This window comes from Varroa destructor, unplaced genomic scaffold (assembly GCF_002443255.2).
Source record: "Varroa destructor unplaced genomic scaffold, Vdes_3.0 BEIS01000002.1, whole genome shotgun sequence".
NCBI classification, from domain to species: Eukaryota; Metazoa; Arthropoda; class Arachnida; order Mesostigmata; family Varroidae; genus Varroa; species Varroa destructor.
This window is the reverse complement of record NW_019211455.1, coordinates 16,804,986-16,828,384: the sequence shown is the minus strand read 5'-3', so window position 1 is coordinate 16,828,384 and position 23,399 is coordinate 16,804,986. Positions and strand designations below refer to the sequence as shown.

At 43.0% G+C, this 23,399-nt stretch overlaps 1 long non-coding RNA gene across 1 annotated transcript; it reads left to right on the top strand.

Annotated features, from left to right (window-relative positions):
- Nucleotides 1–3,385: 3,385 nt before the first annotated feature.
- LOC147757451 (uncharacterized) lies at nucleotides 3,386–22,523 on the top strand. The gene is made up of 2 exons (XR_015321280.1): nucleotides 3,386–4,177; nucleotides 14,544–22,523. It is a non-coding gene; the product is annotated as an uncharacterized LOC147757451 (long non-coding RNA).
- The last annotated feature ends 876 nt before the right edge of the window (nucleotides 22,524–23,399 follow it).

Here is a 23,399-nt window from a genome sequence, read left to right as displayed (position 1 = left end):
CTCCGTTTCAGCAGTTGTTAGCTAACTTCATTAGCTGGAGCGCTTATGGGTGTACTGTGAAGGGACATCAGTATGAATACATAGAATGCAGTACACGAAAACGAAACGAATACCGGCTTCGTGTTGGATAAGTTCAAATAAGTAAGTTTCGGGTTATTGTACTGGTGACCCACTCGCAACGATAAACATGCACTGAGAGCTTTACGAAGAACGATTGGCCAAATGATTAAGAACTCGATCGTACTCTATCTCTCAAGTCGCAATTAAACAGGTAACTAAGAATCTGCCCTGAGCTGGTCTTCCGCACTGAAGCAGTTTCGTCAATAACAAGTCAGCCGGGCCATAATTCTGGGTTACATTGCATTCACGACGGGCGTGTTCTCTGCCGTCTGTGCTGTCAGTCGCATACATTTGCCATCTTCGCTGTTACCAATTTGCTCGTTGAATTCATCAAGTCAAAGTCGGATGACTCGGCCTACGCAGGAGGGAAGGGACCCCATAGTTATAAGACGAAATCTACACACACTCCTAGATGTACTTGTGTTTATTTAATTTTGTTATTTCTGCCCGCCAGTTTTTTCGAACTGCCAACTTTACCGAATGAATCTAAAGGACTCTGTTTTGATCAACCGCCAAGTGAAACGCCATCTACTCAACATGTGACGCGTTCTTTACTTCGGCCGGTTTGCTGCGTTCTGGGCTGTACCCTCTGCAGCGGTTCCGCTCAAGTGGAAGGCTGCTCGTACAAATGTGGCTATAGGTGTATGTATGTGCGAGTCAGGTATCAGCGTGTTTAAGCATGCACGAATATAAATTGAAGTCTGTTCTGGTCCGGGAGACTCAACTACCTATCGACTCATTTTAACGCATCCACTGAATAATATAGTGATGCTTTCGTCTCCCGTCTGGCTTTTTTCATTTCATTTCGCTTTACTTCGTATTGCCTGATCCGAATACATACATTCACAGCCTACATAATTAATTCGTATTTCGGGAAGGAACAGCCCCGCTGACGGGCAGCGTGTCGAGACATTGGTCTGTTCGCGCTCGAAAGGGTCGAGGTGTTCCGCCGTTCCCTCACTCGCGCTCCCTCTTTGTCTCCCTCTCATATCTCTCTCTCTCTCTCTCTATCGATCCCTGTTTCTCTAAATCCGCTGTCGTTGGCATTGCATTCTGACATAGGGAGGAAAAGTGTCACCGACCCGCCTGATCCTGTGCACCGGAACGTCTCAACCACACGATAACAGTACGTCAGCGGCCGTCGACAGGCAACAAATATACTTCGCTAAAAAGTCCAATCACTCGACAAGATGACGACGACAAGTCGTAGGACACTTGAGAGGAGCTACGTAGAAGACGAGAGGAAAATCGGATAGGCATACGGAAAACGTACGATTTCGTACCCACTTTTTGTGTATATGCATGCTCTACGTATTTATAATATAGAAGAAAGATCGGTTGAATTTATTAAGTGCTTTTTTTTACTTATTCAGTACGAACTATGGTTATGACACCAGTTGATTTGCTGGTCGCGCTGTTTAACTTTACGCTTCTATCGTCTGATCGGTGAGCTTAAAATTGCTTATGATTATTATGCATTCACTAAACGTTAGCCAGTAAGTTCTTTTAGACCCAACACATGGGGACTTTAGGTACATTACGCAAACGATGTAAGGACAGGAGATTAAGCTCGGGCCGCTTGATTAGTGCAAATTTGTTTGTATGAGATTAAATAAAGGCAAGCGCTTGGTATTTAAAATTTTCTTTTTTTTTTTTGCAGTAAGCCGATTAATTTCATTCTCGACAACATCTGCACCCGGTTCGTAGCCCATTCCAAAGATTATAGCGGTTCCATCGTTAGTGGCAAGGTTACGTCGGTCTTAATCGCAGTGATATACTTTGCCAATGTAGAAATGTACGAGTCTATAAACTATCTGAACGATGAGAATTGGGACGCTCATTCTGATCTACTTTTCTTGTTCTAGTCCAATAGTGATACGTCTAAAAACCCAACACCACTTCCATAAATACCAGCTGTCAATTTAATGTTTCGCTGGGTTGTTAAAGTATGATGAATTACTCTAGGAATTCTGCTAATTAAGAGCCTGGCTGATGTTTAATGACGTTGATGTTAGCTAGTCGTATTTAGAGGAAAAGACGAAGGGCAATATTGAAATCCGACAATATTTGATGTGTGTTTTTATAAAATATAGCAGTCAATGTATCAATAAATGAGCACGAAGTCACATTAAGTTATCGTTTAGAACTATATTTTACGTAAAAAATATTTTGCGACAAAGTACACTTTTGCCAGAGCTAAAGCTTCCTGGGACTACCATGCATTATACTCCGTTTCCTCGAAAATATAAAATGACCTAATCATGAATCCTAGCATGCTTACCCCCTTTATACCTAGGAGTTTGTTTGTTTAACGATCTTCGTTTCATGAAAAACTAGAATCTACTAAATATCTTTCATTAATCCATGCATGCCCGCTCTCTCTTTGTTCGAGCTATCTTCCTTGCCATGACATTATTGATTTCAACAGACGTGCACGTGCGCGCAGTAATATGTACATTCATGCTTTCAAAGACATGCGTACCGCCGATTTCATTGAATCATCACACAATGGAAGCGAACTCTACCAATTTCGTTATTCCAGCTTAGGCAGGGGCACAGGTTTCTGCGGATTGATCGTAAACCACCACGTTTCCTACATTGAAACCGAACTTGACCAGGGCTGTCAAATTGAATGAATGTACGGACCTGTAGCTCCAAAACATCCCTTTACTCAACGCGAATCGTCGCTGCCATTGCCATAGTTACGGTGATGGTCACAGCTGTAGCAGTGGTAAATATGATTGGAGCCATAGTTAACAATGCTACCTTTATTCGAGGCAGTATTCTCTGTCCGTTTGAAACACGTACCCAAAGTGAGGGTCTGACCCCTTGAAACGTTACGAGGCCTTGTGACCTAAAGCGACCTGCTTACGATGCCCACGGTAAAGCCAAGGCCAGTGAGACTGCCTTCAATTAGACGCCCAGTGATACTTAGCTGCCACTCGCCCAGTAGTGTAGTAGTAGGTTCCGTTTCACCCATCACAACCAAAGGGATTTCATCTCCGGTTACCGCTGTAACCCTCTTCCTTAGTTCGTACGTTACTTCGTTTACTGTTCGTTCAGGAATGCATCTATCTCCCTCCTCCTCGTCTTCTGCCGAGCGTTGGCCGCCCCTCATTGACGCTCAACGTCACCCTAAAAGGGGTCTGAGTCGTCGGACCCCTTTCCACGAGCGGGTGTGTGTGTGCGCGCAATGAAACCCCCTCTTCGACTCAGTTGCTGCTGCTACTGTATGCAGCTGCGACTCTCCCCGATGGCCGTGCTGAGTCCCACCAAACCCAAGCGAACTCAACTGCTCTAGCTCAAACAAGCAATGCTGCCAATTCGCTGGCTTAGCCTTGATAGTACTATAGCGTCTTTTGCGACGATTGCAACCGAAGCCGCGGATATTGTTACAGCGGTGATGATAATGTCGCTACTGCTACGGTACATTGGTGGTTCTTTAGAATTCCGCTAGGGCGATCGTGAGGCAGGTCGAAAGTGCCACAGAGTACGTTACTGGTACGCTACTTGCTATACTGAGGCGAGTTTCCTCACTTTCCTTCTAAAAACGAACAAGCGAGGGACAAGCGGGCCTCGGCCCCCACCCGCTGGCGTTGACGGCTGCTGCTGCAGCGGCTGCAGTGTCGGTAGCAGCAGCAGCAGCAGCAATCATTCCCCCGGCCGGCCTGAACCCTCCTCCTCGAAAGCGGTCGGCAGCGGCGCGCGCACTTTAGCAGCCGCAAGGGCGGGAGAACCTCACTCAGACAGTTGCCTCGATGAGCAGGCAAGTGAAGAGCTAGCTGAAGCCTAAAGCTGCACCTCACGATGATTTCGTTACTTAATCGCTTGGCTCGTCTCGGTTTTTCGAATACTGCTTTCGACTAAAAACACCAAGAAGTTTGAAGCAACGCCATCAACAGAATACGGCTGTGTCGAGGTACGATGAGCATTGACGACACGAAGAAGATCCACTCATCGTCGACGTCACCGCAACGTCGAGGCGGAAAATGCGGAAGCATTTTACGGTAACGCTATTTTACCAGTGAATAACGTTCCATCATTGCTGAAGCCTAAGGTGAGTGCGGCTCTTTGCTTTTTTTTTACATGATTTTATTTGCCTGTCTTTTTCCACGATATAGGTCCTGCTTCTTAGGCCACTGAACAAACAACCGTGACGCAACAAATCACAAAATTGTAAGGTCCTATGTCTGTTTCATACCGAAACTAGTATGATCAGTCGGATCACACGATTCTGGTCACTATCATGGATCTTGGCTGAGCTTGTTGGAATGGAGAGATACTTCAGCGTAAAGATAACTATTTGTCCTTCAACTGATTTAAGTCCTTATAACTGTATGCTGTGTAGTACGTTATTCGTATGACTTATCCAAATAACGAGAACCTTTTAATGTTGTGCCTCGTGTTTTCAAAGTACTCAAATGGTACTCAAGACAAATAATCTTATGGTTGCCAGTGGCCTGTTAGAGAAGTCATATAATGTCCATACAATATATAGTCCAATACGTGTTACGCAGGTTTCTCTGCTGTTTTCAATTGAAATACTGGTCGCACTAGTCGTCTTTTGTCTAAACTTGCACATGTAGGTTCAGGTTCTTCTCGGCTTCCAATAACACCCTGTGGAGAATGACTTAAGGTATGAAACAGTTTAGAGTCGATTGCATTCTATGCATGCGTGTCTTCTCGCCCTGTTTTTTTTGCTTTATTGCAATCACGTCAGTCTTCATTTGTAGAAAATAGGTACATGTAAAATGCATGCGGTAAGCCCTTCTCCTTCTGAGAGCCTGCGGGGACCCAGACGACGAAGGGACGACTGCAAGGAAGAGACGTTAGGCTCTGTTCTTATCGCCAAGACTGACGTTTCAAAACCTGCCCTCGGACGGGTCCTTACCTTTCTCCTTCTCCTTTAGTAGGAAAGCTAGCAGGGAGAGAATCCGATTGTCCTAAACAGCCAACCTCGCTCTCCTTTGGCCTAATGCAATGATCTGTCTTAAGAACTAAAAATACACAACCTGGAAAATTTTCAATAATCCGCTACAGCAATCACTCTTGACAGCATGGTACAGGGCTATAGATACGTAGTAACGCAATATGTACAACGAAGCTAGTACAAGGTTCACAAGAGGGGGCATATCCTTTCACTTAGTTATTGACTAGGTCACGTCTGTCGTAAAAAGGGCACTAAAAATTAGGTACTTCCAGTGCTTAGGTAAATCAAGTTGAAGCATCAGAGGTTCCAGAATGGCAACTTGTACTTTGCGCATAAAAGCATTATTCGCAAACACAAACATAGTATTAGTTGAAGCTAAATCGTCATCAATGTTGGGCTGGAACAGGTTCTTTACCGTTGGTACGAAACTTCCCTATAACGTAAATGACGTTTTTTATTGTTTACTCAAAAAATTCATGGAGAAATTTTGATCACACCTATATATAGACATATTTTTCCTTCAGCAATATGCGTCCTTTGCAGACAAAGCATTTCCTACTTACGATAGCTACAAACAAGCGATATATGTTCCTCTTTATCTATATAATGTGTCGCATAGTATCAATATGTGCCACAAAGCAAGCGGATTGCTACGACAGCGGACTGGATCGTTTTCGAACCAGCACGTCAAACCGCGTTTTCATGGCGTCCGATTCGATGGCTTCAGCTGCTGCGGTTTTGTCATTCGAATCTGCTATTGCAGCTGCCGTTGTTCTCCTACACTAAGTGAGGCGCCTTTTGTACCCTTCCCCATCATCATACGCCAAGCTCAGGACCTGTTCTCCACCCAGCTAGCCAGCTCTTCTTGCCACAGCAGAGTCTTGTAGCAGGCCGACGGGCAGGGCGGCATCCAACATCCAGCACCAGTTCCCTCTCACATGAAGCGCCCCCTCGTGTGGCCCACCTTATTTTTGCCAGCCCGGGTGCCGCCCTCTCTCTCGCCACTGCCGCCTCCGAGAACAGCAGCACCGGTCTAACCAGAGTCTACCCGCCTAAACGCGCTGCTGGCGCCGCAGAGGCATGGCAGAAGCAGCGGCCGTCGAATCCACCCCTGTGCTGCGTAGGGCAAAGCTATCAGTTGTCGGCCTGGTACAGCCGAGATGAGCCGGAACACGCCAGGCACCTAGTCGGCCTTGTGTCACGCGTTAGCTTTGCAGTTAGTAGGCAGCCGATACTGGCCTTATCCGTGGCTGTTGCGTATCGGTCTATGGATGGCTAGTCACAAAGTACACTGCTGGATTGTTAAGCAATGTGCAACGATAGTCTAGATCAATTTTGCAACAATTGATTAAAGTTCCTAGGATGCGACAATCTGTGCCATGTTCGTCTGATCTTTTCGGCGTTGTGTGAATCACTCACCGTTTGTTAGACGATATCAATGGTAGACGGATCTGTTTGAGTGACGCGTCTGCAGTGCGATGGTCCTTTCGGCAGTGTCCTGCTGTCTAGTCACTGTCTGTGGCCTATACTGTATATGGCTTCCGGTGTACGTGTGTGTTGTTGATGTTTTCGGGAAGCTTAAATTGCGAAATTTGCTAAGTCTTTTTTTCTTGTTTTTTTTTCATACACAGATAAATATATATATATATATATATACATACATGTTCATACATATACATGTTCATACGTATGTATCTATGTGGCCCTTTCGTAGCTTTGTTGGTGTCGTAATAGATCAGTCATTATTCAGCACGAAAGGGAGTAAGAAAGGGAGAGCTACAATCGACGAAGACATCGTGCGTGAGTGTCATCGTCGATTCAGTCGACCGGTACTGGCCTTCAAGTGCCAAGCGCGTTTTCTTTGGAAATTTCGGACGAATGCCAGTAACGACCTCAAGCAGTAAAGACTTCACATGGATATTTAAGAATACGGCTAAATCTACAATCCCCGATTTTAATTTTCGTCAGCAATTGAACCCCATCGGAATTCCTTCGGTTTTTTCACATCATAAGGATTAAGAACAGGCGTCGCGGTGGACTATATGCTGACGGTCGTCATTTTCGGTTCATTCGGATAATCTGTTATTTGGATAAACACAAACAATCACTTGAGAAACATTCTATGACACCGCGATATTAAGCTGTGCGTCGTGTTTTCGAATCTCCGGCTTTACACAACCGATAGCAAGGATAACGTATGCTGCCTGCTAAATTTCTAGTGTCGCTCTTGTTTAATCTACGTCAGTACGTACTCATACACTATAATCTGTGGATACTCTATCTCAGGTCACTCAAATCGATATTCTTAAAGCAAACCAAAAGGTTGTGTTATAGCGCATAGGTTCCTATTCTACCAGTGCGTACGTTTCAAGTTTAGGCAAACGCGTAAAATTCGTTGGGCTCAGCGATCCTAGAGAACATTAAGCATCGGAAACTTGTCTAGACGCACGTATTGCTTATCAGAACAAAAGTTTGAATACTTGTACCTGTGTAGGATACGAAATAGAGACATGATAGTCGCTTAGAAATAAATCTCTATATGAGCTTAAATGCAAATGCTGGGGGGTATCTTTGTACGCAATCATGGCGAAATACCGAAGTGTTAACAATGTAGGTGTGTCAGCGTACTCATAAAAGAACCAAAAAGCAAAGGTATGAAAAAAGTTGGCACATCATCGCTCGCCCTTAGCCGAAATTGTCTAGTGCACAGAGTAATATACTTAGTAAAGATCTAATTATATAATTGTCAATTAGTTCGAGAGATCTAATCTATTTTTGCTATCAGAAATATCAACAGCTGCATGAAGCATGCCGATATTTATTGTGCCACCTGTGCCAGTAGTTCAGTTATCTTTTTCAGTCTCAGCGTGCATTAACATGCAGCGATAGCCGATAGCGCATGGCAAAGGCCAGCTGTTCCAGTGTGAATCGGCCATAAAGCAAACAGCCGGTGCTGATTATCTCGCGCGAAAAGGTGTCGTAAGGTCAGCGCGTTGACTTGCTCAATCAGTTTGTGGATGTTCTATAAAACTGGTCATCACAACCTCCTTGAGTGAGTGGATTTGCGACCTGGTTGACAACTGCGTATGCAAAAGATAGTAATGACATAACTGACCAAAATATGATATAGTCTTCAAAAAAAAAACTGCAGTCCTACTAAAGGCACAGGGCATATGGCCGACTCAGGTAAGATGACCTCCATCATTCCTTTACTGTCCTACGACCGGCTGTCAGTCTCTTAGTTGCGGCACGATCACTTAAGATCACGAAGCTTGAGGAAAAATATGTGGCCCCATTGCCTGACATTACATTATCGTGAGCGATCGTACGCTTTAACGTGGCAGAGACGCCGCGATAACAATTGCTGCCATCACTATAAATGCACCGAACAGCCAAAAAACAGTGAAGATTGCGCAACTATAGTTTGCTCTTTGGTGGTATTCTATTGATGCTACTGAATCTATGCAGAAACAGAAGACCGCTTCTTTTTTTGGATTGCCAAAGAAACGAGTCCAATTAGCTTTCTTTGTATTTTTATACTCATCGCTCAATATCTCTCGTTCCTAATAAGCTTGTCTTCCATGGCTTAGATTAAAAAAACGTGCCAAGAGTCCTAAAACGGATATGTGCTCCCCTCATCAGTTGAATGTTCGTCAAGGCATTAAGTGACGGCTAACTTCTCGTTGAGGTTTGTGGGCGCGGAGTTTGTCAACGTTCGATGGATGATTGCCTAACAGGAGTAGCGTATTTATATTTTAACTCTGAATAAGCATTAATAGGTTTTAGTAAAGTGTGATTTCAGAGATGTTCTATGCTCTGAACAATATTTTGGTTTGTGGCCATAAGAAGCAGTCGCCGTGTAGCAATGAAACGTTTCGACTGTTTACCATCTGCAATGCTGATGTAATGCAAATGTAGTCGCGAAAGAAGATCAATAAAGGAAAAAAAGCTGCTAAGCCACATAGTTATATCTAAAATGTGTAGCATTATGTCGTTACTTCACAGGCGTACGAAGCACTCCTTCCTGCCCAACAAGGAACATGATTTTTATTCCCTGTAAAGTTGTCAGTAGCCCGATAAATATCAGCGCGTAACAGCGTTTGATTTAACACTGTGAACGTTATTAAATCTAAAAGTAAACACTAATTCAGCTAACTGAATAATTTATAAAACTTTTGATAAGTTATTGACTGCTTGCTTTGCTTAGCGAATAATCCACTACTCATCGGACCTACTGAAGCAACATAGATTCGATAATGTGCATGAAGGTCCTGATCCTGTCTACGTATATACTGGTGAACCTTAAAGAGTGAATTTTATAATCTTTTTTCTTGTTCCTTAATTTAGTAGCCTTAGATTAGCATTTAAGAAGCCTAAACTTTAAAAGTCCCGCTTTTAAACAGTTAATATCCGCAAAAATGTTGTTAGCATTATATTTGTGAATTGAACGGTCCAGCTTCGGGCTCTATAATGTTTCGATTAAGCAATGCACTATTTAACCGTTTGGAAAATACTCGGATTTAGACAATCCTATCACGACAATGGGGAAATGTGTCGGGCCTGTAAGTACGCAAAGATTCTCTTGTGAGCTGCTCATTGAGAAGGTCTTTAGCGCAAACTTACCTGAGTGTTCAAACGTCTACGTCCAATGTTGTCGTAAACGCTGTGTATTAAGGAATGTCATAAATACACCGATTTGCAGATTTCCTTCACCGTCGCAACGTCATCACCTTATTAAGCGTTAAGCCGCCTTTCAAACATGTGGCGCTTCTTGTAATGCTAGTTCATCCTCTTACGTAGAATACGCTTTAGTAAAAAAAAAGATACAATGTGGGAGGGGTAGACTAATAGAGCGTCGTGCCGTCGGCTAGAGTTGAAAGTTAGCCAAATCAAAGAGACTTATTAAGCTTTTTGCCAAGTAGACACATGGGTTTAGATGCGAGGAGAAATGTGCATCAGGAATAGCTCAAGCTTCGACTTGATAACAGACATGATTACAATAACATACCAAAATAAACCTTGATGTATTAACACCTGCCATTTCCAACACCCCGTCGCGAAATTTAACCTGACGTCAGAAGGTATTATCCCAGACTCACGAAAACTTACGGTGAAGCACAAGATGAGATGGGGGTAAGAGACGATGTTGGCTTCCGGACTGCCTTCATCGTAACGCTAAGCTCTTGCCCCATAAAAAGGAACTTGTAAGAGGACTTTAGGGGTGCCTAACCAGCCGTTGGATAGATGCAAAAGGTGAGCAGTGTGTGATCCAAATCCTACACTGGTTAGACCCCCTAATCTGGTGGTGCCGAGGGCGAATATCCCGTTCTCTTACCCCTAACTTCATACAAAAGAACCAGTCTTAGCGGGAGCTACGTGTAGTAAGTAGATTTGGGGTTATGCTCTCAGACAATGGGACAGCTAGCCAAATGGACAACTGCAATAATCTCTCAGTACGATAGAGTCTGACAGGCAGTACCAATTGCAAGCGAACTGAGTTCACCCAACCTTTAGCAGGGCAGTCGATTTGAGTGAGGAAAACGTGGAAGTGAGGGCGAGTTATTCCATGCTAGCTACGCCAAAAGCGAAGAACAGGAACAAATAAGGCTAGCGATTCAAAGAGCGGGTGTTCGTCTCTTGCGGATAAGGGCTGAGTCAAATAAATGTGTCATAGGCGTTAGTAAGACCTTAAAGGAAGAGCGGCAACCGCGTCGAACGGACCTTAGGTCTGTTTATATGTGGGTGTCAGTTAATCGGAGCCATTGTCCTGAGTCGAGCTACAATGCAGTGCAGCTACTGCTCTTACAAAGTGGTGCTTGGAAGGCACCAAGTTTGCTGTTGTTCATCGCTATGCATATTTTCTATAGAAAGGGCGAAAGCGACGCCAATGGTCTGTACTGAATTCAAACGGCTGCATAGGAGGATGGCGGGGGTATGAACCGGCAGACAGCACAGAAAGGGTCATTTGTACTGGCAACCATCAGGTGATTCTTGATAATTAGAAAATTTTTAACAGACAGTACTCTATAGGGGTTGTAAGCATTGGCAGCAGAAGTACCGAATGGAGCACGATTTCAGTCGTCGACAAAATGGCGCTGTAGTCAACCTATCCTAGTTGAAGTTTATGCAATTTTCGTCTGCTTCCCTAATAGCATTTGTTACCATGTAGTATGCATTGGCTTCAACATCTTTTGCTTCATCTATGGATAGTCTTTTGCTTTTGTTTACGTTTTTATAGGAGAAGCTTGCGGTTGTCATGATAAGTTTTTTACATTTTCACCTAATAACAATAGTAATATTATGTCCAACGTGGCTTCGAAGACGAAGTGAGTTCATGTGTTTATGTGCACGTGGATGTATAGGCGCCGACCTAACCTGATCTGTGGCTCTGATGCCCTAAAGGGTAAACATGCATCAATCGAATGATGGATGGTACAACCTAGATTTATAAATGGATTTGTAAATTGCTAGTCAGTGGAAAACGACCCGCACATTGCCGTACCCAAGTCAATGGATGGCCAAGTGCAGGATGTTTACTTCGGGACTGTATCAAGATAATGAGACTGGAACACCGATAAGGCAGCGAGACGTTGTATGGGAAAAAGGTACTAATGTGTTATAACGAGTGCTAAAAATTTGGCCAAGGAACTTTTTGCAGAAAAGAGGATATCTTTCGATTTAGCTAAGGTTACCCACCAGAAAAAACATAGTTAATCGAAGATAGTCGTAACTATTTTTTTTTGGCTAATCCGGCTGGCTGAACAGACTATAGTAAGCATTACTGAGCTGCCTTAGCTGCTTACTTAGAGACCGTCTGTGGACGAATAACAGCTGTTCAAATTCAAAATGATGAATGGCGCCAGAGTCCGATCTTTGCCGGACGCACGGCCATGATTTTAACGCTAACAATAAATGAAGTTTCTTGTAACCTCAAGGAGATAGCTATCAGTTGATAGAGGCCGTGAGTCATAAGGAAGCTTCCTTTCAATAGCCACGTACCGCTTACACAAGCCACGGAGAGAGATTCGCTATGAACTACACCTGGACATTGCACTATTTAGATACCTGCGAAAATACGATTTCTATAATCATCAGATTCAAGGTGAGCTGGAAACGTATCAGCAAGGCTCATCTACCTGAAGACCAGTTTGACAACTAAAAGCTATGCGGCATTCAAGGGTCGGCCAAGAACCCCATCACAAGGAATCATTATGTTTCATAAATGGCTATGGCTACCGAAATATAGTCGTCAACCATTGTGCGCCCCCGAAGCCCCTCCCCTTTTGTCTTCCGCTTTATGTTTAGATAGATTTTTATATTACGAATAACTGAAACCTCATACGACTATTACTTAGTATGCACTTTTCGTTAATGTATCGTGAAATGAAAATTATTTGATTCGTATCAGTTGGTAGTATGTCTTCTTCTGAGTTCATATTCCGCGATTGCAGCCCCATACAGCCCTATGTAGCCCTATGTTAACCCAACTCAGACGTTCCATCATAGATAAATATAGCAATACTTATAATGTAGAAAATAAAGTTTATTGGATTTCATTAAGCTGATTAAGGCCACACATCTTTTTTAATGAGGTTACCTGATAAGGTTCCATTAAGTGCTGCATAGGAGGCGTAGCTGAGGACATACAATGTCCGAGACTTTTCGTTTCTAGCTCGCATTTGCGCTAAGTAGCTGTTGTAAACTTTACGCTTGTATCGAAAAAAAATGTACATCATCTATTTATACATTTCTGAATCATCTACTTTTCAATGTATTGAAAAGTAAGGTTTCTAAGTGTCGGCCTAAAAATCCAGAGAAGAGCCACCGTCTCCGCCACGGCTTTGCCCTGTGAAATTTCTCGATCGCAAGCTGTAAAGCTTTCTTTTGGTTTTTTTTTTAACCAATGAATGGTCACATGCAAAATCTCATTTGTAATTGTCCTGGATCATTTACGTTCAGGAGCTATCAATTTAGAGTAAAATTGATCACTTCGCGTTAATGAGTTTCCTTTCCTCAATTAGCTAAATCTATTCGGTGACACTGCCGTTATAGTCATTACGCCAGCAAGCCTTCAGCGCTCGTGTCTTCGTGGCAGGCGTAGGCCATTACGATTTTGTCATATTGAGCCTGTATCCGAGGAAGTTAACATTATATGTAGTGTTTTAAACATTCATCATTCTTCTGATACAGTCTTTCTATTCTTGCAAGTAGAATCTGCAAGACGATCGCTTGTTCAAGTAGTACTTTGATGCTTTTTACTTTCAAGCCTGGCTGGGTTGCCAGTGATATAGGGAGCGCTTTTGTGCTTTTTCAGAAGCCCATTGATGAGTTTCAGTGTATTTGATCTTGTTTCTTTTTTAGCTTTCTTCGTTACGTGTCTCTCTCCGTATACGAACAGTTCTTGAGATCACCTCTATTCAGGTACCGCAGTAAACACTTGGTCCCATTAGGAGGCTAATCAGGCTGGATCTTAATAGACCTATTTTAAAGTCCTCCAACAGATGCATAAGACAATGGCAAGCCATTGGGTCTTAATGATAATTCCTGTTTCTTTCGTCACCCTATTTTTTCTTAATACCTTATTTTCCTGATGTCTATTTTTCTTTTCAGTTTAATAATGATGAGCCTTATCACTATTGGTAAGAAGTCGAAACTCATACTGATCCGTTTTACCTCAGTAGTTATCAATATGCAAACCGGTAACCCTTAGTAAACCCTATTTTTGTTCATTTTGAATTGTTAACCGTTGCGGACGTTAACTTTCAAAGGACGATGACGTAGCCAACCTACCTGACAGCTCAAGTATCAAATCAAAGTGTTGGCGTTCGTATCATGACATGACAAGACTTAAGGCAATTGGTCTTACAAATAATGGCCTTTTTTTCGAAAGACGCCATTTTTGTTTCCACATTTCTACTATAAAGAGGTACTTATCTCAGAATATCTTGTAGGGCTCAGACTAGCAGTAGTTAATAGTATCCATAAAGTGTCTGTATATGACCTCTATACGTCAAACGAATTGCTTTCGGTTGATAAAATGAACAGTATATATGTCGCTTTGCTTGCTTTAAAGGCGTCAATAGGTATCGATTCTCTCGGGGACCTCTATTTTACTCACCACCATTTGGTTATCATCGAATCGTTATTACCGTGACGTTAGCGCCTTTCGAATTCTCTTCGCTACTAACAAATCTGTAATACTTCGCCACTATTATTTATATGCAGTGGACATGCTCTCGCTGGTCGCTTACTCCTGTCAGTGTAGGGTGCGCTTCTTCTTGAAATCCGATCATTGATCTAAACAAAAAAGGAGAACTTCTAATTATATGTAAATTGTCTTGGTAAATGAAACCTCTTCTTTATATGATAATTCTTTTGGCAAGAGCGTTGACACGTTCCTAACATCTGGTTCCATGAATAAACCAATGTCTATATTATATCTGCTTATAACGATTTCGATTGGTTGACATGGTTCTATTAATCTGTCGGATAGAGTTGCAGCAACGGCAGCCAAGGTTAAAGACCTTGAATCGAGGATGAGTGCGCATAACCTTGTGCGACAGCTTCAGCCGAGATGGCACACTTTTGGAACAACCGTCGTTCGAGCAGCTGCTACTTCCCCCCGCCACCTCCCACCTCACTTTGCTCCAGTCATCTCGGGACTCTCAAAGATGTCACATGAACTTCAGCCAATTCGTTGCTGCCAGAAATCCCAGCTAGCACTCAACACACGGATACTTGCTCGAAGGAGGGGTTAGGTCACCCATGAGGGACCTTCGTGTTTATATGTTCCGCATCTTCGTGGCTTCCCACCTATTAGAAGGCTGATTTCTTTGCGTTTAGCTTCGTCGCGTTATCATCCACTCACTGCAGTAACTGATAGCATTCTAGCCAAGCAACGTTACAGAAGGCCAGAAGACTGCTTTAACCGTCGCTACCATGAGAGAGGCATCTTAGCGCAGTTGTTTTGGTTTGGTAAATACGCACTAGGTCGATATGGCAACAACACGAAAGCACCGACAGACTAAATACAATAGGTTCATAGTATAATCTTTCTCGGGGCAAAACCCCAAGCGCACTTGTCAATCAAAATTTTTGGATTTGCTGCGCGTAAATGGGCTGTAAGAGCTCGTTCGATAGGCCTTCAACAACATAAAGGGAATTTTGTCCCGCTACCATTGTGGGCCAACCAAGCTGAAAGCGAGCCTGTCATCACAATACATCTGCTGTCAGGTCGTCTTGTCTGGACGTGGCCCCCGGCGGATCCGCATCGTCCCTGTCATCATCGAACATGTAACGTGTATATGTTAGAAATATTAAAAACTTAAAGGGACTGAATGACGCTCTCAGCAGCACAGGCAAGACTATCATAACTGGAAGCACTTTTGGCTCTACTTATTCAGCTGGAGCAGCAGCAACTCCAAAAACTAGTCAAGTAGGACAAAGTGGTCCTGCCGTACTAGCGTACCTGGTCATGCGTGGCGTCAGTGTTTGCGTTTGTTTGGGGGAGGAAGGGGGTGGACGACGACGACAGAAGTTTGGCCAGGATTAAGCGCACTTTCGTCTTACTCTCAAGCGTGAAGAGTCCCATTGGCCATATCTATTGCGGACATCTGCTTCTTGGATTACATACAACATAGTGTAAAAAACTGCAAAAACAGTAGGAACAGCGGCAAAAGTAACAGTGGCCGTGGTCGTGCCTAGATCGTCCTACTACAGGAACAATATACGTTGTGGGCCACAGTTACTCACTGCAGTAGAACAATCTATGGAATTTGATATCTGCGCTGCAGAAATAATTGGGAATACGTGAAATTATATATGATGCGAACTAAATATCAGAATTGTACTTCCATGATATAAAGAACTAAACGTTCATCGCTAAAGCCAGCGGCTATAAAGCTTTTGCTTCCATCTCTCAATAAAAAGTGATCATCGATTGGTTTTAATATACAGGGTGAGTCAAAATCCGCAATTTGAAAAAAAGATCTGTGGCACTTTGGCAACAGGAACATCTTAATACCATTCCCTAATATAACACTATGTTATAGGGTCGTAGCGTTAGTATAAGTCTAATAATGACTGCAGTGTTTCATATATTCACTTTAATAATAATACTATATAATAATAATAATAATAAAGTAGTACTTTGTTGTATATCGAAAATTTAGCGGTGGTATTAGGGTACCCCTGTAACAAATGTGAATGAATTCGCTCTTTGGTGCAATAACTTTCATATTTATGATTAGTAATGTAATTGATATATACATTTTTTTCGTTCATACTTACTTTATTCATTCAATATCTATATTTGTTTTACCAAACTCAAGCACAGCAACAAAAACGCATTTCGAAGCTGTGTTCTTCCTCCACCACCTCGTCTTCACTCTTTCGAATTTCCAAACCACTCCTTAGGTGAGTGATGAAGTACTCATACAGAATCTTAACTCAGCCAACGACTACCAGAAGCAGCTAAGTCATGGACAAAGTCAAGGCACGTCGTTCTGTTCGAGTAGCAAGCGACGTCAGGCCCGCTCTTTGCCTGTCCTTATGATTGGGTTAACTTGCTCTTCCAACCGCCTCCGCCGTTATCATCGTTCCTATTTTTGCTACTGCCGCTTCTTTCCCGCTGTCTCATTTCTGCCGAGCTGAAAAGACCGCCGGCTGTCTGTCGTCCGTCGTTCGACGTCTCAGGATCCCCATTGCTATCTAAAGAAAGGCATGCGGGCAGGCAGTAACTTCCCCCCATTGACTGCGGTGGTTCTCGCTGGCACTGTCTTACTCCCCTATTGCGTCACCTTTCATCCCTTCTATCCTGAACTGCTTCGCATTTCGTAGCTTCCCAAGAAACGCGCGTGTCTACCACGGACGCCACCCTCTCATCGAGAAGGAGGCGTGCTGCTGTTCCGCAAGCGCCTCAAAGTACATACTCGCCTTGCGCTAACCTAATGACTCTGTGCATCTTAGTCGTCCGTGAGGCCGCTAGAGACGACCAACCGTTTATATGCCTTTCCGTTTTTAAGGAGTTCTAATGCGCCACGTAAAGCTTCAAGAAGAACGAGGAGAAGTCAGAGAGCGAGCAGAGCGCGCAAAATGTGCAGATGACCCGGGTAGTTAGCCTCACATGGGCCAAGTTTGGTCATCGCGGTGGCAACGTCGGTGTCAACACTGGACTGCCGGTCTTGGTGCGGCAGTGCGAGTCGAGTTCCAACTCGCTCCACCTGAGAGTAAGTATGAGGTGTACTATAACAGAGGGCTTTGGCTGTGTATGGCGGACGGAAGAAAGGACGACGAAGGCAATGAAGCTAATGAAACGGAGAGTAGACGGCAAGTCACCAGCTAAACACCTATCACTAAGACACTGATAAAAGTGTGCATGTTTTGCGGAAATTAATCTGCTAGACTCAGCGCGCTATACAGAACTTTTACACTGAAACAACTCAAGCAAGATCCCCAACCTTATGCTATGCTACTTGGTGATCCTGGCGTTCTTGACACCCATAGAGGTAGAGTTCCATTCACAACAGAAGCCACATAGTTTCGGATTCCGAAGATAAACATGATAAAGTCAAACAAGCGTGACTTGTTGCTAAATGCATAGAAATATAGTAATAAACAGTGCTTTCAGTTCTAGAATATTCACTGTTTATGGCCTTACGAAAAGGCTTTCAGTGAAAAGAATAAATAAATATAATCTGCATTCAATTTCAAATGATTTGAGTCCTTAACTTCGGTTCACCATGCAGCTACCTGTGACTAATGCGAATATTGGTGTACGTTCTAACAGCAAAATACCTAGAACTGCGTAAGCAATGTTATTCACTTTGGGTTGCAAAAATCTACACAGATAAACGGCGTTTATATATAACTAAATATGCTTGGTAATTGCAATGATCCTGGTTTTGTTCTTATGGCCCCATAAAACGAAAACTATCTTCAAATTATCAAAGGGCTGCGAGCATCAATGCCTGCATCAGTTTTTAAGTACAGGCTCCACAATATGATAATAATGATGGGTATTGCTCCTGATAGATACTGGTAAAACCTAGAATCGCAAGTTCCTTCCTATAGCGAAACAGACGTATGCAAAACCAACGAAATGACATAGACGTGCTACCTTTTTTCATTTTTTTCGCGCCTTAGGCTAGTTTCTCTGTGTGAATTGATCCTCAGAATCATTTCTTTCCCACCAGAACGTCTGCCTCCGGTGCGTTTTGCAACACTTCTCTGGGTTTTCTCCGGCAAAGCCATTAAACGCCATACTAGCCATACATTGCAGTAAGCATCTGTCAATGCTGAAATAAGAATAAGCGATTACCGAAAACTATGTGTGGGCACTAATCATCTCAATATTGGCCGATAAAAATGATCAGGGCAGGACTGAATAGATCCAATTGGCCCAGCATGATTTTTTATGTGCTCTACATGATCGTTTCCCATTTACTCCTACAAAAGTATTTATTTAAAAAAAAACAAACTCGAAGCTCTTTGCCCTAGTGGTAGTAATGAACAAGTCCATTGTCTCGGACCTAAAAAAAAGTATAATTGTTTACTTATAGCTATTGAAGAAGCAATCGAGCTCAGCTTCTAGACGATCCAAGATCTGTCAATTTGCTCTGAAATATTCTTCACTCACACAGTCAACGGGCAAAGTATAGACAGCTATATTTTTCGCTACGTTTTACACTACCGCATGTTCCCCATGGAGGAACAAAATGGAAAAGTACCGCAACATTCCCCCAGGGAACAGATTGACTGCCTCTTTCTGCTGTCACATTTCGAGCTGTGTTTGCTGCCGCCATTTGCAATCTTTTGGCACTTGCTGTCGAGTCAGAAAACAGGAACGCTAGCTTCTCCGACAACGTGTCCAACACATGAAATGTCCAAATATTTGCCAAAGTTGCCTCTACCTTTTTTCAAAAAGAAGAGGCAAGCGTTCAGTCACGGCCCGCCACTGAGCCTTACCACTTCTCACCGCGGCCACTCTGAACCGTTTGGCGGACAAAACAGGGAATGTGACAATTGCCGTGTTTCTAGCCACGTACTACGTCCTGCAGCTGGCCCAGGACTGCCGAAGCTAGTGTTCACGTCATTCTCCTCCCTCGCTTCGCCGTCTAAGCGTCCAGTCATCAGATAAAAATGGTTCCTTAGGGACGTTCTCTCCGTGGGCCCGCTCGTTCAATGACAGCCATATGTGATAAATGTGTATATAGTAGAAAACTCGACGTCAACTCTAGACCTGTATTTTGCAGAGGCCACAACCAGTAAGAAAAGAAGTGGACGTTACAAACAAGCAAAATGGCCGCTTACGCGGAAAATGAGAAAATGCGTTCAATATGCAACAGTAAAAATAACTAGTGGACGTTTTAATATAGTAATAATAATAATAATGTCATATGATAACGATTAGTTCGGCTGCAATGCTTTCGTGTATCGCGCGTCGAGTAAACTTCTGCGATTTGTACGAATATGCTGTTTACAAATCACAGAAGTTTTCTGTTTTCAGTTACCGCCCCTGTGGATATAGAGGATCATTTAGCTATATTTGTTCCTTTTTATCTGTGAGGAAAGCTTTGTAGGTTGTTAGATTAGAATTGAAGATGAGCTGAATGTCTGGATTCGGGTTCCAGCCGACGATTTGACTTAATAAATCGTTGTGTGTGCATATATACAGATCAGAGAAAGGAAAATTCTGCGAAATACAGTATATGGTATATAGGATACTGAGAGATTTTTCCTATTTTCCATTTCAGTACACAAGCCGTGCTCTGCGTACCTTGTATTGAGATTAGCATCGTCTACAACCAATAATTTCATATATGAATTTGAACTAAAATCGCGACTCTTAAACACAAACACAATCAAAACCATACGAATGCCGGCAGCGACACATTCCGTACGAAAGCGTTAATTTTTCCAGTTCAACCTTAACCAACCAACGCCATCTTAGGCTTTAATAACAGGAAGTTCGCTGCGTAGGTACATCCTGAAAGGTTTGTAGATACAATATTTTAACTTCTCACCATCATAGAAAGCTGGAGATACCTGGGTGTGCGAGCTTCCTAAATAAAAATTCTACAGCAGCCACGAAACTCCTTCCCGAAAGGCTCGTCACAACCGCTGTCACAGGTGCTATCGCTGCAGCTGCGAAACGCTACGTTACAGGATTCGCTGTGAACTTCGAGTTGTTTTGACCATTACTCGAGAAAGGCGTGAGCTGCTTATGAGGTAGGTACATGTTGGGCGTTGGCTGGCCGCGGATAGCCGAGGCTTTACAGATGGTGCCGTAAAGCGATCTACAACAAAGAGGGCTACCCTGTCTAGAGCAATGGTTTGGCTAGACGACACGTTCACATCTGTCGACTGCTTCGTGCCTGTATCACATACCACGGATGTCAAAGGAGAAGGAGGCAATGCCTGCTTTCCTATTCAAGAAACGGGGGTTTGTGCCTTTTCAAGACCACAATAGAACTATTCTCGAATGGGGCAATGATATAATGGCGGGCCAAGCCAGACCCAGTCGACACAGGCATGCAGCAGGAAGTGCCGGCGAGCCTCTTTGACAAGGTGCTACTGCGTATAACTCACAAAGTATTCCGTGCGATGCTGGGACGAAAACCCAGTCGCCCGCTAGGCCGATAGTAATAAGCACAATGACGGGAGGAGGCAGGCGGCGTTCGGTTCGTAGATCGAATACAATCATTATAGCTAAATAGATCAATTTTAGCTCTTTGAGCTTACTTGTTCCATGAGATAGATATAAAAGGAATGTTGGCGTTAGCTTATGAGAGGATGAAACCAGGCATAAATACATGTACAAGTGGAAGACCTGATTTTCCCTAACAAATGTTAGCGGGAAAGGAGATCACAGAAAATGACAAGTAAATTTGTACGCTTCTTAATGATAAATAGAACTGGTAATTTTTTTAGGAAAACTATGAAAATACATAAAAAGGTATTTATTGCAGATTTAGTAATTTATTACGGTGGAAATGACGAATGCCGTTATTTTGTAACCAAATAAAATATCGACTAATCAAGTAGGTTATGGTGAAATTTATTATTAAACAAATATTTACCCAAATTGTTAGTGAGCTAGGCTTAATATTCTTTCAGCGCTGGTCCTCGTACAATTGACTCGAAAAATTTGTTAGCAAGCAGTTTAATTAATTGGTTACCCACTTACAATGTGTGTATACGCTTTATGATCAAAAACGTTTCCACCATTTACAGACGTCATTTATGAACATACGGACTTTTATTCATAATTTCATACTAAACAAGAAAACGTTTCTTTGTTTCACCGAAATCCGTTGTTAACAAGTCGCCTCGCAGAAATGATATCTTCTACAAAGTCGAAGTACTCGTCGTGCGCCTCAAAGCGCTACGAATTTGTAAAAATAAGCTCAAGCTGCGGAGAAGATCGTCGTCGTACTCCGATCAATTATACCAGCCAGTTCGCATGCCTCGGCCAGTGTCTGCAAATGATTCGAAAGGGCAAACAAACAGTGTTCCCCTTCCCTCCCACCTCCATCTATATCTCTGTCTCGATGTCCGCTGCTCTCCACATTTCACGTCATCTGCCTTTTTGGTCGTTCCTTATCGCTAACTTTTCTACTTCTTATATTTTTTCCCATCGTCGCCGCTGCGGAACTGCCTGTCCCCAACGCTCTGTTGTCCCAGACGGAGCATTTCTCCGTCCGGGATGAATCGTGGCCGTACCGTGCGTCCCCTTCTCGTCATCTGATCACCGCCACCCCCCTTTCGTTGTTGTTTGCGGTCGTTGTCCATCGTGCAGGCACTGTTATTGACAATTTCCGCGCCTCATCGCTCCTGTCATAATTTCCGTTGTTGCTCCCACTGTCGGTGTGGTAACGGCGGCCACTAACCAAGTTCAGATTCGATCCTCTCTCCGAAGCTCCAATTGTCGCAGTGGGCGTCCTAACGGGGTTCCCCACAGCTTGCGTCGGGTCACTCTTCGAGCTCATAAGCTGGTTCGATCGAGATCGACTCGGTGCGAAGTAAGACGGGGCGGGGGAGGGGAGTAAAAAAAGGTTGCCTCACTGTTCCGATATGAGTGCAAGAGCAAGGTTTGTTAACAAACTAAGACAAGAAATTGAGGCCCTTTTTCATCTCGGGCAATACCTATCGTACAACAACTGCTAAGTTGACGTCAAACCGGATGGCAGACAGGCAGGCAAGTAAACGGGTCTGTGAAGTGCCGGATACCGGCATCATTTCGAGGAGTTACGGGGGCTGTTCCTGACTATGCAGGGTAAACTGTCGGGAAAAACTCTGGGTAGGTCACGACCAGGGATCAGCTGCTGCCCTTAGGTCTGCTAGAAAACTTAGGCGTAGAGAAGTTGTAGCTTTATTCGTATGAAGCTTTTAAGTTACATTTTAAAACCGATTGTACATCTTACATATGCGCTGAATTCTTGTGAAGAGGTCAAAGAATAAAAAAATTTTGATACATCGGTTGTCTTATATACGTTGCGCGTATAAAACGCGGAACTACGAACTGCCAGAGGAACTTGTTAGGTTGACTGCAGATTCTTCAGCGAATTGTACCAAGGTGCAGCAGAGGAAATCAAAGCGGAATTATTCAATGCCAAAAATGAAAAGTCTATGTTTTAGATTAGTCAAAATAGCTTAGATTATTTTTGTGCAAAGGTAACAAAAATTTGGACGAGCCGAATTTTTGTTACCTTCAAAAAACTCTTTGGAGAGCTAGTCAATAATACCTTAACGTTTTATACTTCTACCGAAAGAATAAATGTAGATTTTTAATCTGAAGACCCACAATGTGATCGTTTGAAGAGTTTTTTCGTTGCTTTTTCTTCATGCAGCTGCGCTGTATACTACTCTTTTGTAATCATCACTATTACTTATGATTCGATTTACTTGCGGACCTAGCCCTGTGCGTGCTCATCTAGGGCGTCTAAACTTGTACCTCTTCCCGAAGAACCTCCCGCATACCGAGTCTGTATAGATAGATAGGACGTTAGCTTGTTTATCGTAAGAATGAACCGTGTTACAGACCCACGAATGAAAACTGATACAGGTCAATGAAGATACACAAAGCTTTTGATCGTTGAATTATTTGAAAGTTTATTCTAGACATAAAATATTTTTATCTATTGTAGTAAGTGAGAGTACTAGCTTTATTTAATCATGTGTTGCTAAGCCTTGAAAGCTCATTAAACTGCAACGCAAGTTGACATCATTTATTTTATGATTATAAAGTTCAACGTAGTTACATGTACGAAAACTAACGTGCTAAATAATATAATTAGGACATGGATTATATTATTTAGCGCGTTAGTATAACTACGTCGAATTTCATATA